The sequence below is a fragment of the Mizuhopecten yessoensis genome, unplaced genomic scaffold (genome assembly GCF_002113885.1).
Source record: "Mizuhopecten yessoensis strain PY_sf001 unplaced genomic scaffold, ASM211388v2 scaffold4791, whole genome shotgun sequence".
In the NCBI taxonomy this organism is placed as follows: Eukaryota; Metazoa; Mollusca; class Bivalvia; order Pectinida; family Pectinidae; genus Mizuhopecten; species Mizuhopecten yessoensis.
The window spans coordinates 15,727-29,910 of NW_018405723.1; positions in this window are offsets into that span (position 1 = coordinate 15,727).

Here is a 14,184-nt window from a genome sequence, read left to right on the forward strand (position 1 = left end):
AGTTATTATAGTATATCACTTAACTGTTTACATTACTAGATATCATAGAGTCTCACGTCAGTGTTAAGATTGTCGAATATGATTGTGTCATTATATAATTGTCATGTTGATATTTTGTGAGGAATCAATTGCTTGAATGGTGAAGTATGCAAGATTGTAATGGCTGTTTTGGGTATTGTTTAAGCTTTCCTGAGGAGGATTACGACCACATCTGGACATTGCAGTGGATACATGCGAACGGGGCATCAGGACCGTCCCATGCAAAGGGTCAAGGTCAGCCACAGGTCATCCACAGCGGGCAAGTCATGGTCACTGAAGGGGTCAGCCAGAGCTGTACAGATAGGGAACTCTTAGTGGACACTAGGGTTCGAGAGAAGCGCATAGCGCGCATCCTATATTTCCACCGTCAGTAAAGGCTACGGTTGGTCAGCGGTGTCAAACATACGGAGACTGTTGTCACCCAGGATAGGACTATTGGTCCATTGTGTCATACAGTAGACAGGAGCAGACAGCACAGGAACTGTCATATTATTGAAACAAGGAACATTGACTGGTACCATGCAATTAGCCGGCTTATTTGGAACTGTGAACTTTTGTATGGAAATCAATGTGTGAAAATATGTAAATGTATGTATGTGAATGAGTGGATGCTGGAGAGATGATAGAACTGTTTAGTGAAATGTGCTTGTGTTAATTGAAAATAAATTGTTTGTATTTGTGTAACTTACTAGTTTGTTTTGTTCATTTCTAATTATCTCTACCGACGCTCGTCCCGCGTTACAATTTTCCTGAAACGATCGGTAAAATAGTCTTCTAAGAATAGCATAAACATGACCCCCACCCCCCATGGGAAAATTCCATGAAAGCTGCCGATTTAAAACGAAGTCGAAAATAGCAGAATACTGATTAAATTTCTACTTTCTATGAACAAGAACATCTGTAAATACAGACTTGTATGGCTAATAGTGTAGCTCAAAGAATGATAAAGTTTGCTTCGTTGCCATCATGTTACTGTTACGAAGGAACATTCATAAACGTCACTTTGCCACGAAGAGATGCTAATAAGTGTCCTTATGTCCAACCACCTCTATACAAAAAATGCAAAGGAACGAAGAGACGAAAATGTGAGGAACAAATACCTTCAGCTTAACGCTATTATAAAAAGACACCGTGTAAGCATTAAACGTTTCTTTCGTAATATGGAAATATCGTGTCCTAGGAAGTTTGGGATGATAAATTAAATCTACAAATGTATATGTGATCCCTGTCACTCTGGTAAAATTCAAGCTTCTTTGAACTGATTTTTTTGGCTCGGGGAATGTCTTTTAACTCAATCGGCGTAAGAAGAAAAAAACAGACGTCGCGGGTGAGATCCTTAATGGAGATTTTGAAATATCAATTACCACGGTTACATACCTGCCGTATTGAGCCACGAAAAAGACTATAACGACTGTGGTTACCGGTTACATAATTTCTAATCTGTTTCTCCATATGCTGTTACCTGTTCGCTTACCTGTAGTAACGTGCGTTTACACACTCTGGCGTACCCTATACGCTACGTTCCATATCAAATCATTTTTGAAATGACACTTGTATTTGCTTGTCTAGGTCTCTGTCTCCACTTTCCGTGCTAGGTCTACCCCAAAGTGAGAAAGGTCTAATAGACCCCCGTATGAATCATTTTATTGAATTAGAAATTGGGGCATTTGCATTTACTGATCGATACCATGTCGACCAATACAAAATATAAACAAGATCCACCAAACCGAACCAGGCCATGTTTTATAGAATACCTTTTCAACGAGTCATGGCACTGCAACATACTTTACACTGCTTGTCCCAGTCTATACTCAGCTGTAAATGAGTACGTGGTTGGGAAGTGTTAGAATTGTTAAATACTAGCTGTAAGCGCCGAAATGTCAGCACCGACTGTATGCTCCCCAGGGAGTTGAGAAAGATATTGGCTGATTGCAAAGGACCTATAACCACGGCCTATGATTTGTTAACCGCTTTGAGACGACCTACGAACTAGGTTGTAATAAAGCGGTATATAAGAACCTTATACACGGCCAACAAAAAACTACATAATGAAACACTTCGATATCATTTAACTGTCAACTGAGTATATGGCACTGAATTGCTATCTTTAGAAGAACACAAATACATCATCAAGACAGATATATTTCAGCGCCATATACGGTACTAAACATTTGCAAAATATCATCTGTATTATTGCGTTTCAAAATTATTCTGTATTCGGATACAGGCTCCAACCCTGTGAAATGAACAGTTTGTAATAATAACGTATTTGTGCTGTGTTATGATTGGGTTTTCATAAAAGCAAGAGTCCCACAAGGGTCAATTATCTATCCACTGCTATTTCTAATCAACATTTAAGATATTGTCAACGAAATTAATTCTGCAGTTAAACTAGTTGTAGAATACACAACACTAAACTAAAAGGTCAATATGCAAAATACAGAAGAAACCGCTCTTGAGGCAGATCTACAAACACTAGAAATCTGGTAATCAGTTTTACGAACACTAGCAAACTGGTCCAAATCGTTGTTGGTAAACGTCAGTCCAAAAAAAAAGAATATAAATTAGGATTTTAAAAAAAAAATCTTGTCCTCCGCACCAATTATTGAACATGGGTACTAAAGAAACAAGGAGCAATGGTCCCGAATCGCTCACCTGGTATTAATCTCACACTTGTAATCTTAAAACTGGACTAAAATACAGCTACAGTCATAATATCAGTGATTGATTCATAAGAACATATAAAAAGATTTAAATATATGACGCCTGTGACCTTGAATGTCGAACAAGGACATTGGGTTGAACAGAGGTAATAGTCTTCCAACCCAGCATGCTTTTGGCAAAATATCATTACCCTGGACCTTTTGGTTATACTGAACAAGTCATTTAAATATTTAAACATATATTGACCACTGTGACCTTGAATAAGGGCGAAGGTCATTCATTTGAACAAACTTGGTAGACCTTCATCCCAGCATTGTAATGGACAAATATCTTCACCCTTGGCCTTTTGCTAATTGAGAAGAAGTCGTTTAAATGTTTTAAACATATTTAACTCCTGTGACCTTGAATATAAGTCATGGTCATTCATTTGAACAAACTTTGTAGCCCTTTATCCCAACATGTTAATGGCCAAATATTATCATCCTAGATTTTTGGGTTATTGAGAAGAAGTTGTTTAAATGTTTTTTAACATATTTGACTCCTGTGACCTTGGTAATACTTCAAGGTCATTCATTTGAAACAAACTTGGTTGCCCTTTATTCCTGCATACTACTGGCCAAATATTATCATCCTAGGACTTTTGGTTATTGAGAAGAAGTTGCTTAAAGGTTTTGAACATATTTGACCCCTGTTGCCTTGAATATAAGTAAAGGTCATTCATTTGCACAAATGTGGTAGCCCTTTCTCCCAGCATGTAACTGGCAAAATAAAATTATCCAAGGCTTCTTGGTTATTGAGAAGAAGTTGCTTAAAGGTTTTGAACATATTTGACCCCTGTGACCTTGAATATAAGTAAAGGTCATTTATTTGAACAAACCTGGTAGCCCTTCATCCCATCCTGCTACTGGCCAAATAGCATCACCCGTGGCATTTTGGTTATTTAAAAGAAGTTGTTTAAAGATTATTTAAGACAATTGACCCCTGTGACCTTGAAAATATACGAAGGTTATTCATTTGAGCAAACCTGATAGCCCTTCATCCCAGTATGCTACTAGTAAAATATATTAACCCTAGGCCTCTTGGTTATTCAGAAGAAGTTGTTTAAAGGTTTTAAACATTTTTGACCCCTGTGACCTTGACTATAAGTCAAGGTCATTCAATTGAACAAACTCAGTAGCCCTTTATCCCAACATGCTACTGGCCAAATACCATTATTGTAGGATTTTGTATTATTGAGTAGAAGTTGTTTAAAGGTTTTAAACATATTTCACCATTGTGACCTTGAATATTTGCCAATATTTACATTCTGTGTTGTATTAGTAAACCAAATCGCAGAATATGAGACTGTATACTACAATTTACAGTGATACGGCCAGTGTAGGAATACAGCTGGTGCAAGGTAAACAAACATGGCCGCCAGTCACATCCGATATCAATAGGCCTATAGTCAGAGAACTTTCTGGGTTCGTTAGTATTGAGTAATGTAGGTCATCACAAAAAATAAAGCAACTTGACAAATTATGACAATGTTTTAGTATAAGATGTGTAGGTACCACAAAATTAGTGTAAGCGCCATTCTAGATGCGAAATTAGCAAGTGTGTCAACGTCATCACACTGGGGCTCGGTTCCGAGATTTTGAGTTATGCATAACATCAGTGAAAAACCACAACACTAAAATTCAGCATTTATAAAACCTTGTAAAAGTCGAGGGTATCGACAAGGATTTTGAATGTGTATAAATACCTTTTGAAGTGTTGTGGTTTTTCAGTGATGTCATCCATTACTCAAAATCACGAACCCGAGCCCCTGTGAACGTCATCTGCTAGCGATGCTAACCTGACCGATTAGACATGGAATCTGTTTCAAACGAAATGTCCTTGGAATCGTTATTACCTACTGAAAGGACCATTTTAGTTAAAAAAATCCGAGTACGTATGCTTCTGAAAATAACGTAATATTCCAGTCGAAGGAAACAATCAAGTCCGTTCAGCGCCGCATCACTTCAAAATTGATGTTATCTATCAATGGGCGAAAAACAGCTTTAATTTTAAACAAGCAGAAGTTATGCAATTATAAACAATTTTTTAACATATACACACTCATATGAAATAAATAATAAAGTTAAGTTTGTGTTCAAACCATTTTATGTGCGTGTGATTTTCAATGACACGAGGGACTATATTTTTTTTTTCTGGAAATGTCGGCTGTTCTGGGATTTGAACCNAACCATTTTATGTGCGTGTGATTTTCAATGACACGAGGGACTATATATTTTTTTTCTGGAAATGTCGGCTGTTCTGGGATTTGAACTTACTGACGTCACTGATATGATAAGCGGGAAATTCAAACGTATTTTTGCTTCAGTTACTATACAAAACAAACTATATACGTGTAAATGTAAATATAAGCATTGAACTGTTACCAGATGCAGTATACAGTCGATATGGATGCAATTTGGGTTCAATTCATATCGACTATATACTGCATCTGGTAACAGTTCAATGCTTAAATGTCCTCTTGGTTATTAAGAAGTATTTGTTGAAAGATATTTTAAGACAATTGACCCCTGTGACCTTGAAAATGGATGAAGGTCATTCATTCGAACAAACTTGGTAGCCCTTCATCCATCCAAGTTTGCTTCGGGCCAAATATCATCACCCTAGGCCTTTTAGTTATTAAGAAGAAGTTGTTTATGTATTTCCTACCACTAGAAGGCTGCTCATGGTTCTTGTTAGTACCGACAGCGGTCGCATTGAAAACATTGTTCGCTTATTGCTTGAATGTACCTAATACACGGCCATCAGCAAATTACACATTGAATCTCTTCCATATTGTATAACTGTCAACTCCTTACATGGCGATGAATTGTTGTCATAAGAAAAACACAATTTGATCGTCCTCGATGATCAGGAGTTTATCCTTAAGGCAAATCAACATAACTTAAGGGACTAAACTGCCGAGTAATTAGTAATTAAAAAAACGAGGGATAGTACGTTGTTTTGAGTGTCTACACTGGCGATTAGAACATGAAATTTGGGTTTGAACTCGAGACCGATAGGTCGACAGTTTAAACCAAATTTCATGTTCTAATCGCAAGTCACGCGGGATAAGCGGGATTTCGCTAAGAGGCGAGCTTGACGCCATATTGTTTTGGCTAGAACCGCGGCGTGGCTTAAGTGCGATGGGAGGTGCTTAACAAGATTGATCATGATTCTATCGCAGATTAGAACATGGTCCGTATCCAATCAAAACACGCGTTGCAAACGAATCGTGTTAGAATATTGATTAAACAACAAGATACAATTAATAACATACGAAAAATATCACAGCAAGTTAGTAAAACATATTAACAAATATTACTATCGCAAAGGGATGAGAAAACTGCCCATATTTGGTCGGCATTTATGAAAACGGAAAAAAATATTAATCAGTAAATAATTTCAAGCAGCGAAAATGCATAGAATAGATATTAAACCAATTGAATATGTATTTTTGAACTGCTGAGATATTAGGTATTGTTAATTTGATAATGCAAATATAGCCAAATCCACTATATCTATGAAAATGATGGGGTTTCCCAGACTTTTAAAAAAAAAATCCCATCCGAGGACCAACTTTTGAATAAGCTTTTTTTATTCCGTGATGTAATATGCAAAAACAAATCGTGGTCCTCCTTTGGGAAAGTGCTCAAAATAATGAAAAACAGGGATGAGCGAGTTTATTAAACTGCGACAGGTGAAACAGTTTGAATTGCCAACCTCGTCGATTTCCGATGCAGCCGAACGTGTAACGCAGTTGACTTGTGACCAGACGAAGTGAACGTGCAAGTTCGAATCCACGTTCAGGTTTTTTGGGGTATTTTTTTGGTAATATTTAGGCATGTGATCTTTTTCCTTAATTAATTAATGAAATATTTTTCAAATCAATAGTACATTTAATTTATATTTTAATTACATACCTATCGATTTATCTTCTATGGAATCATGTCAACAAATCACTGTACACGTGTACAGTACAGCTACGCTTTGTAGATAAGACATCGTCTTAAAAGATATTTATGAATTGTTTTTTCCTCGAATTGGCACTAGTAATCTTATCTATTATTTAAAGACAAACAAATGATGCTGAAATACAAAACAAAAAGTGGGATTGTTGCGTCAGAATAAAAGAAGGCCAAACAAACAATATGAAGTGTTATTATCACAAATATATAACCAAAAATACGGGAAAATTCATCGTTGAGGATAGTTTCATTTGTTTGAAATGCAGGGCGACTGCAGCAAAAAGTAAGAATCGCAATACACATGTGAGACATGCTTTTCGAAAATTATTTTTGTCATTTTGCCATTTATTTGTGCAGGAAAACAAAATCAAGATGTGTTTTTTGAAGGAAGCAGGTAACGGCTTGACGCAGGTAGTAGTAATGTTCATAAATCCTACGATTGTTACATACAGCATATTATTTGTTTTAAATTCATAGAAATAACGCGAAATAAGCATTTTGTTGAGTCTTTATCGTGAAACGCATGTATCCATAGCCATGACCTTGAATTCGGCTGTTTATATTAATCTAAACTTAGACACAGGATTCCGATATAGCTACCTGTATAAAAAATACCCGAGGACGCGTCATAACAGTACACGGTGGCACGCGCGCACTAGCGGTTCCACCTGCTTTAGCTCTTTACTCCGATTTGTTCAAATATGAATTTAATTTGACACAAAGCATTTGATACACTGCACAAAAGAAACAAAGTGATTTGTTTACTAATTTTTAAATATTTCAATGAAATTGGTTACTATGATGTTTGAGTTGAAATGCAACCTGATAAGATATATTCTGAACAAAATTTTACTCCCTTAAACAGATATTATATCGGAGAGGAAAAGAGTATAATGCACAGAAAGCTGAATTAACCTACAACACATGAAAAACAATTAAATGAAGGAAAATAACCTGTAATGTATTTATGTATTTCCTACCACTGATCTTAGAAAGCTGCTCATGGTTCTTGTTAGTACCTAATCAGAGCCCCCCTCCCCCAAACTGGTACACTGAGAAACGCACTGATGTCCTACGTGAAAAAAGTTTGGTCAGGGGTATGCTGAGAGTATGATAAGAATTAATTCGACATTTTCAGTGAACACCTTGTATTTTTGTCGTATCTCTGGCGTATTTTTATGTTCAGAAACAATTCTACATTTTTTAAAGTCGATGATCCTGATGAAATCCTTCGATGTTCCACATATTATTTTGATATTTTCGTATTTTTCGAACCGAAAATTGTTTCCATGTAGTACATGCGCTTGGTTATTTGTCCTTAGCTTAAAAATAGCATCAGTTGATACTGTTAAGTTCGTATATATATACCAGGCATATGTATTTTGCATTGAAATATGCCAAATTGACGTTCACAACATGTTGTGACGAGACTGTGACGTCACTGTTAACACGCGTCATCATATAGTGTTGGCAATACAATTACTGAAGCCAACTCGAATTTTCTGCAGCTATAGGGGCCACAGTATTTAGAATATTTTGATTTAGTTTATTCTTATTCCTACAGTTCAGTGTACATTTTTTTCAAATCCCCAAGCGGCGCTTTGCGCCGCCGGGGTTTGATCTGTAAACACTGTCCATTTCCTGTGCTTCCCCTAGTCTCGTTCAACAAGACTCTTGTTGCCTGCGCAAGCTACGCCGAATAGAGAGTCTGGTCAAACCCAGTGCTTTCGTTTTGTGACATCATAAAGAGGCTTACCGAGATTCTGTTAAATGTTTTCGTTGGTCAAAGGTTGACACACCCTTTTTAACTTTTGAAGTCAGAATTTGAGTGGCCCAAAATTACATTGAATATTTTAATTCATTAAAAGATTATCTGTATATGCATTCCTGAATTATCCATGTTTTCACTATTAACGAGAAAAATGTAAGAAAATACTTCAAAAAGAATGATTTCATGTATTTTCATTGGATATTTTACAATAATTCATGAAGCTAATAAGGCTATTGATACAAGTCAAGCCAGATAACCTGAGTGAGAACTTGAAGGCGTTTTGAATGGTGTACAGGTAAAATCTCACTTGCTTTGCATGCTTTTTTCCAACTTCAGTCAGCCTTGTTGGCTTTGTGATTAGTTATGATTTATTCAAACGAAATATATGGCATTATTCTGGAGATTTTACACATTTTCTTACATTGTTCTCGATAAAAGTGAATACACGGGTACTTCATGAATGCATACATAGGTATTTTTTTCATTAATTTCATTATTCATTGAAATGTTTAATGGCGTTGACATAACGTCCCGAAACGAAAGTAACGAGAAAATGTAGCAAAGCTACTGGACATTTTTTGTATATATATATATTTAGATTGACTTACTGACAGTCCAACAACCACGAGGGAACGTCCCTTAGCACGCACTGTTGTACATTTTTAAGCACACGTTTAAATGTCAATGATTTGGTAATAACGTCATCAACTGAGAGAAAGAGCAAGAGAGAAAAGGACAGTTCATGATTTACATAAAATATCAGTTATGCCTGCTGCGATTTTGACTAATATTTCATTGTCAATGTACATGTACCTTTGGATAAAAAAAGTAACCTTCTTCTGCTTCCACATACACTTTTTATACGAGTGAAATATATATATCGTATTCAACTGGAAAACAATTAAATTTCTATTTATTCCCGTCAGGTTACGCAAATATTGTTACATCAGAAAAGCGTGGGAATTTGTAGCGGAAATTTTGACGCCAGGTTCTAATGACGTCATGCTTGACAACCATGGAGAGCGCCATTTAAAATGGGTTACTCAATGCATTTCCGTCCTTTGCTGCTATTAACTAGTAAGATTTCCAAACGAAAAGGACATCAGTTGAGCAGTTGAGTGGTAACATATATACATACCATAATGAATTGTGCAAGGTGGAACCAGACGACCATTTATTCTGCTGTCAAGCTTCATCTAAACTGGAAACTGAAAACTGAAAAATCTATGCAGTGAAAAGAATGTACCGTTTTGATTGGACAATACTAAGAGTGCAATCTTCACATGTGAAGATATAATATTTCGTTTATCTTTAATGTATTGAAGATACGTTTTATTAAATTAAGAATTCATGATATATCACTAGTAAAATGTAATAAATACGGACATCGTATGGGTTCACTATCATATATTTGTAGATAGTATGCGGCCTCAATTTCCCAGAAGGCTTTCACGCATGGGGAAGCACCGGAAGTGGACAAAGTGTAAACAGATCAAACCCCGGCGGCGCTTCGCGCCGCATATGGGTTTGAATAAACACTGCCCTCTGGTGATGGTAATTTTAAAGTACTGTGTTTGACCAGACTCTTGGATTACAAGTGATCAAGCGTCTGGTTGAACGAGACTAGTGCTTCCCCATGCGTGAAAGCCTTCTGGGAAATTAAGGCCGCATACTGTCTTCAAAAATATGATGGTCTACGGTATCGGTATTTATTAGTTTACAGTGAAATATCATGAATTCTCCATTTGATAAAAACATATCGTTGATGTAGTGAAGATAAACGAAACATTATATCTTCACGAGTAAAAAAGTATTGTCCAATCTGAACGGTACGTTATGCGTTATATTACCAGATAATACTAGCAAACGCCAAAATTGCAGTGAAAACCCATTCAAAATGGCGCTCCGTATTGTTGTCAAGCGTGACGTCATTACAATTTGGCGTCAAAACTACGTTACACATTCCCGCGCTTTTCTGCTGTAGCAATATTTGCACAGCGTGATGTGAAAAAAATGACAGAAATAGAAAATTTCATGGTTTTACCGTTCAATACGATATATTTATTTCACTTAATCGAATATGTGATAACAACCAAAATACCAGCGTTGTGGCAAAATGTGTTTTCGTAGCAGTCTCGAGAAGTAATAACAATTATTCAAAGTGGCGGGGGCTACTATTGTCGTTTTAACCTAGAAGATGGTTGATAATTTATCCAAAAAAGTCAAATAGGTACATTGTCAAAAGAAATATTTGCAAAAATCGCTGCAATTTTGACAAAATGTATAAATGATCTTCTATGTTAATCATCTTAAGTCCCGGCTTTTCTCTCTCAGAAGATAACGTTATTACCAAATCATTGACATTTAGGCCTACACGTGTGGTTAAAACTGTATATTTGCGTGCTTTGGAACAATTATTGAGTGACAATAGTGCAAAACGTAGGAATATTAAACGTGAACGGAATATTCTGAACGACAAAATTAATGTCATTAACAATTTATATAATTATAATTAAATAGATTCAAGTATGCAGGATGCGGTCCCTCGTGGTTGATGGATTGTCAGTAAGTCATTTTCATAAAAAAGATTCGTCGTCCAGCATCTTTGCTGCATTTTCTTGTTAAATTTTTAACTACTTTCTAGGCATGGACACATAATGCATATCTTTGATGTAGTGTACGTATTTCATGTTACTTTTAAAAAGTTCTTCTGAAGTCATTTTAACACAAAATCAAATGAAAAGAAATTTTCTTTCTGAATTTTTCAACAAACACAAACTGATTGTCATATTTGTCTGTTACCTGATTTTTAAGAACATGATTTGTTTTTTAAATAAGCATTTTGCTTTGCCATCTGCTTCTTCACCTTACCAAAATATGTTAGAGAAAAATATGCAGTAAGTTCTCTTACAGTTATTGTGTGTATATATAATTGAATGAAAAACAGTGGAAATGGGGCATTCAATAAACAGTAAAGTATAATTATGGATAGGAAGATATTTCTGGTTATAACTGACTGTGCAAGTATAAATACGTGTAGTTTCAAGAAGAACACAAAATTAAGGCCTAGGTTAAAATTCTTTTTCATAAATGTATTCACTATTGGATATTCGACTGTTCTTCAAGATTTAAAAATTCCTCTGTACTTTTGTGTCTTTGCATGTTCTTTGTCTTTTTAAACTGGATAAAAGGCAGAATTGGTTATATATGTACTGCGTGATGTAATCATTATCCTAATTGTATATTTACATACAATATATCACTGTTAAATTTAAGCATCAATTCTTAAATTATTCAAAAGCCATTCATTTTGTTGTACAGTTCATATAAGAAAAGAAAGAGATAAGCTATATGGGTTTTGTAATCCTCTTCTGACTGTCTTTATTACAATTGTTACGACTTCCCAGCATGTAACGCCATGATCACTTTTTAACAGAATGATTTACAAATCAGAATATTTAAATAAAAAAATTAGTGTCCCTTGAAATGGAAAAGAGAAATAACAGCTACAAAAAAAAAGTTTTTAATGTTAACATTTGACTTTTGATTGCTTACATAATATAAGCGTGTTTCACGAAATTTGGTTTGAGCACAGAGAACGGTTTTATGGATACGGGCCCTGATATTTTTGGTCTTGAACAAGTATTTACAACTTAGCAATCATACGAAAACAAATGTCGGGAAAACTATAATTTTAGATTACTAAAAGCGAGAAAAAATGTTTTTGGAAGGGTAGAAAGATTGACATTGGCGGGAAAATATGACGTTGCATGCTTTTTGACGTCATAATTATGCAAATTCCAATGTGGGCTGAACTTACATGTACCCCAGACATCCTGGTGAACTTACCCCAAGGCGGTGCACATTAGACCACACACTCTTCCAACAGTAAAGAGTTAAAATAACTCTTCAAAACGGGCATGTTTGCCATTCTGTTATAGTTTTATGAAGGGCATGGACTTTTCTCTTCCGAATGATGTAAATACACATACATTTTAACAAATACTGTGCAGAACGACTTTATATAATGAAAATGGGCCAAACTAGCCCCTGTCTACTTACCCGATATTTTGAAAGAAAATCCCACAGGCTGGCAGGTTAAGGCACAGACTATGTTATTTCTATATTCGATACTGGGGTTTTTTGTACATAATAAATAACAAGTTATGTTTTGTTCGTTTTCCCTTCATTTTATTGCCCAAGGAAAATTTCAATACTCATATCACATCACTACACATGTCGGCCTCACTTCCTACATCCATGGAGTAAACACTTTGACATGATGAAAACCCTAAAAAAAACGTGTACAGCCACAGAAAAACCATCATTAGGCAAATACAAATGGACTGAATAATCACTAAAATGCACTATTAGTAGATTTCAAACACAGTATGTTATCGTTCGTTTGTTTTGATAGATCACCAATATGAGCTTAATTACATCTAGTGTAGGCAGAGTAGCCAGGGGGCCTTTATCACCATTTTCTAGAGGACCTTCAGGAATGACTTTCCCTCACATAACTAGTCTCACATCAGTCTCCTCCCCGCCACATTTAATATACATATCAACAGAAAGTATACGCATTAAAAACCAATTGATATATACCTGGTACATACAAGATTTGGTGATTATCTATGCAACACAATATATAAAAAAATATACAGCTATATTGTGAAGTAAAACAGTTTTATAAACAAAATGCATTCTCAACACATTCATTGGACGTGAAAAACTGAAGCTCTCGGCGTGTCACATATGTCTATATGAACGTAAGACATCGATCGTATAGCTGAATACGACCAGCCCGGATCATATTGCTGCATAAACATTGTTTCACTGACATACGTTGACGGTATAATCATTACGTTAACAATGAGACGTCTATATTACTTTATATTTAAACCAGTAGTGCCCCTAAAAAGGTCAGTTTATGCATAGTCTATGACAAAATAACACAAGAAAAGTTTATTGAATTGATATTTAATATAAAATCAATTACTATCTCGCAAAAGATTGATGAGTCGTATACACACGTATAGAGACATATTGGTCAGGGAAGATTTTACCAACGATCAAGCGCGGGGTGTTTTACAAAAAAGATTAAAAAACAACAATTGCAAATCAATGAATCACATGATCAAGTTTCAAACTGATGAAGTTCCCGATCGAATTCAGGGTTTATGTACTTTATACCATTTATCAGTCTCAATACTATGGTGTACCACGTAATTAGATTAAGTCTAAGTCCGTGGATGGTGTACGGAGAAAAATGATTGTCTAAAAGTTTAAAAAAACAACACTTCGAAATAATGAATCACACTATCAAGCGTCAAACCTCACAAGTTCCCGAGCTGATTCAGCATGCAACAATCGCAATACTTTAGATGGTCGTTGTTACCGGTGGCTGGCCGCGCACGCGCAAACTTTTAAGCTCAGTTGTCTTGCGGGAATTGTCAACATTTGATAAAGCTCTAAATGTTAAAACTTCCCAAAACATGTGTGCTAGAAAACCGACTTTTGTTTTTACTTCTACGAATGACATGTTAACAATACCGCAGGAATCGCTAAAAATGTGAAAATACCGACGGTATTAAGCAAGCATTAAGCTTTATTAAAAGTTAGTTTTTTATCTTATGTTTATTTATAAGTCTACAAATAAAAAAGCAGTATTCATATGTTTTCAAAGACATTACATAGATATAGTCA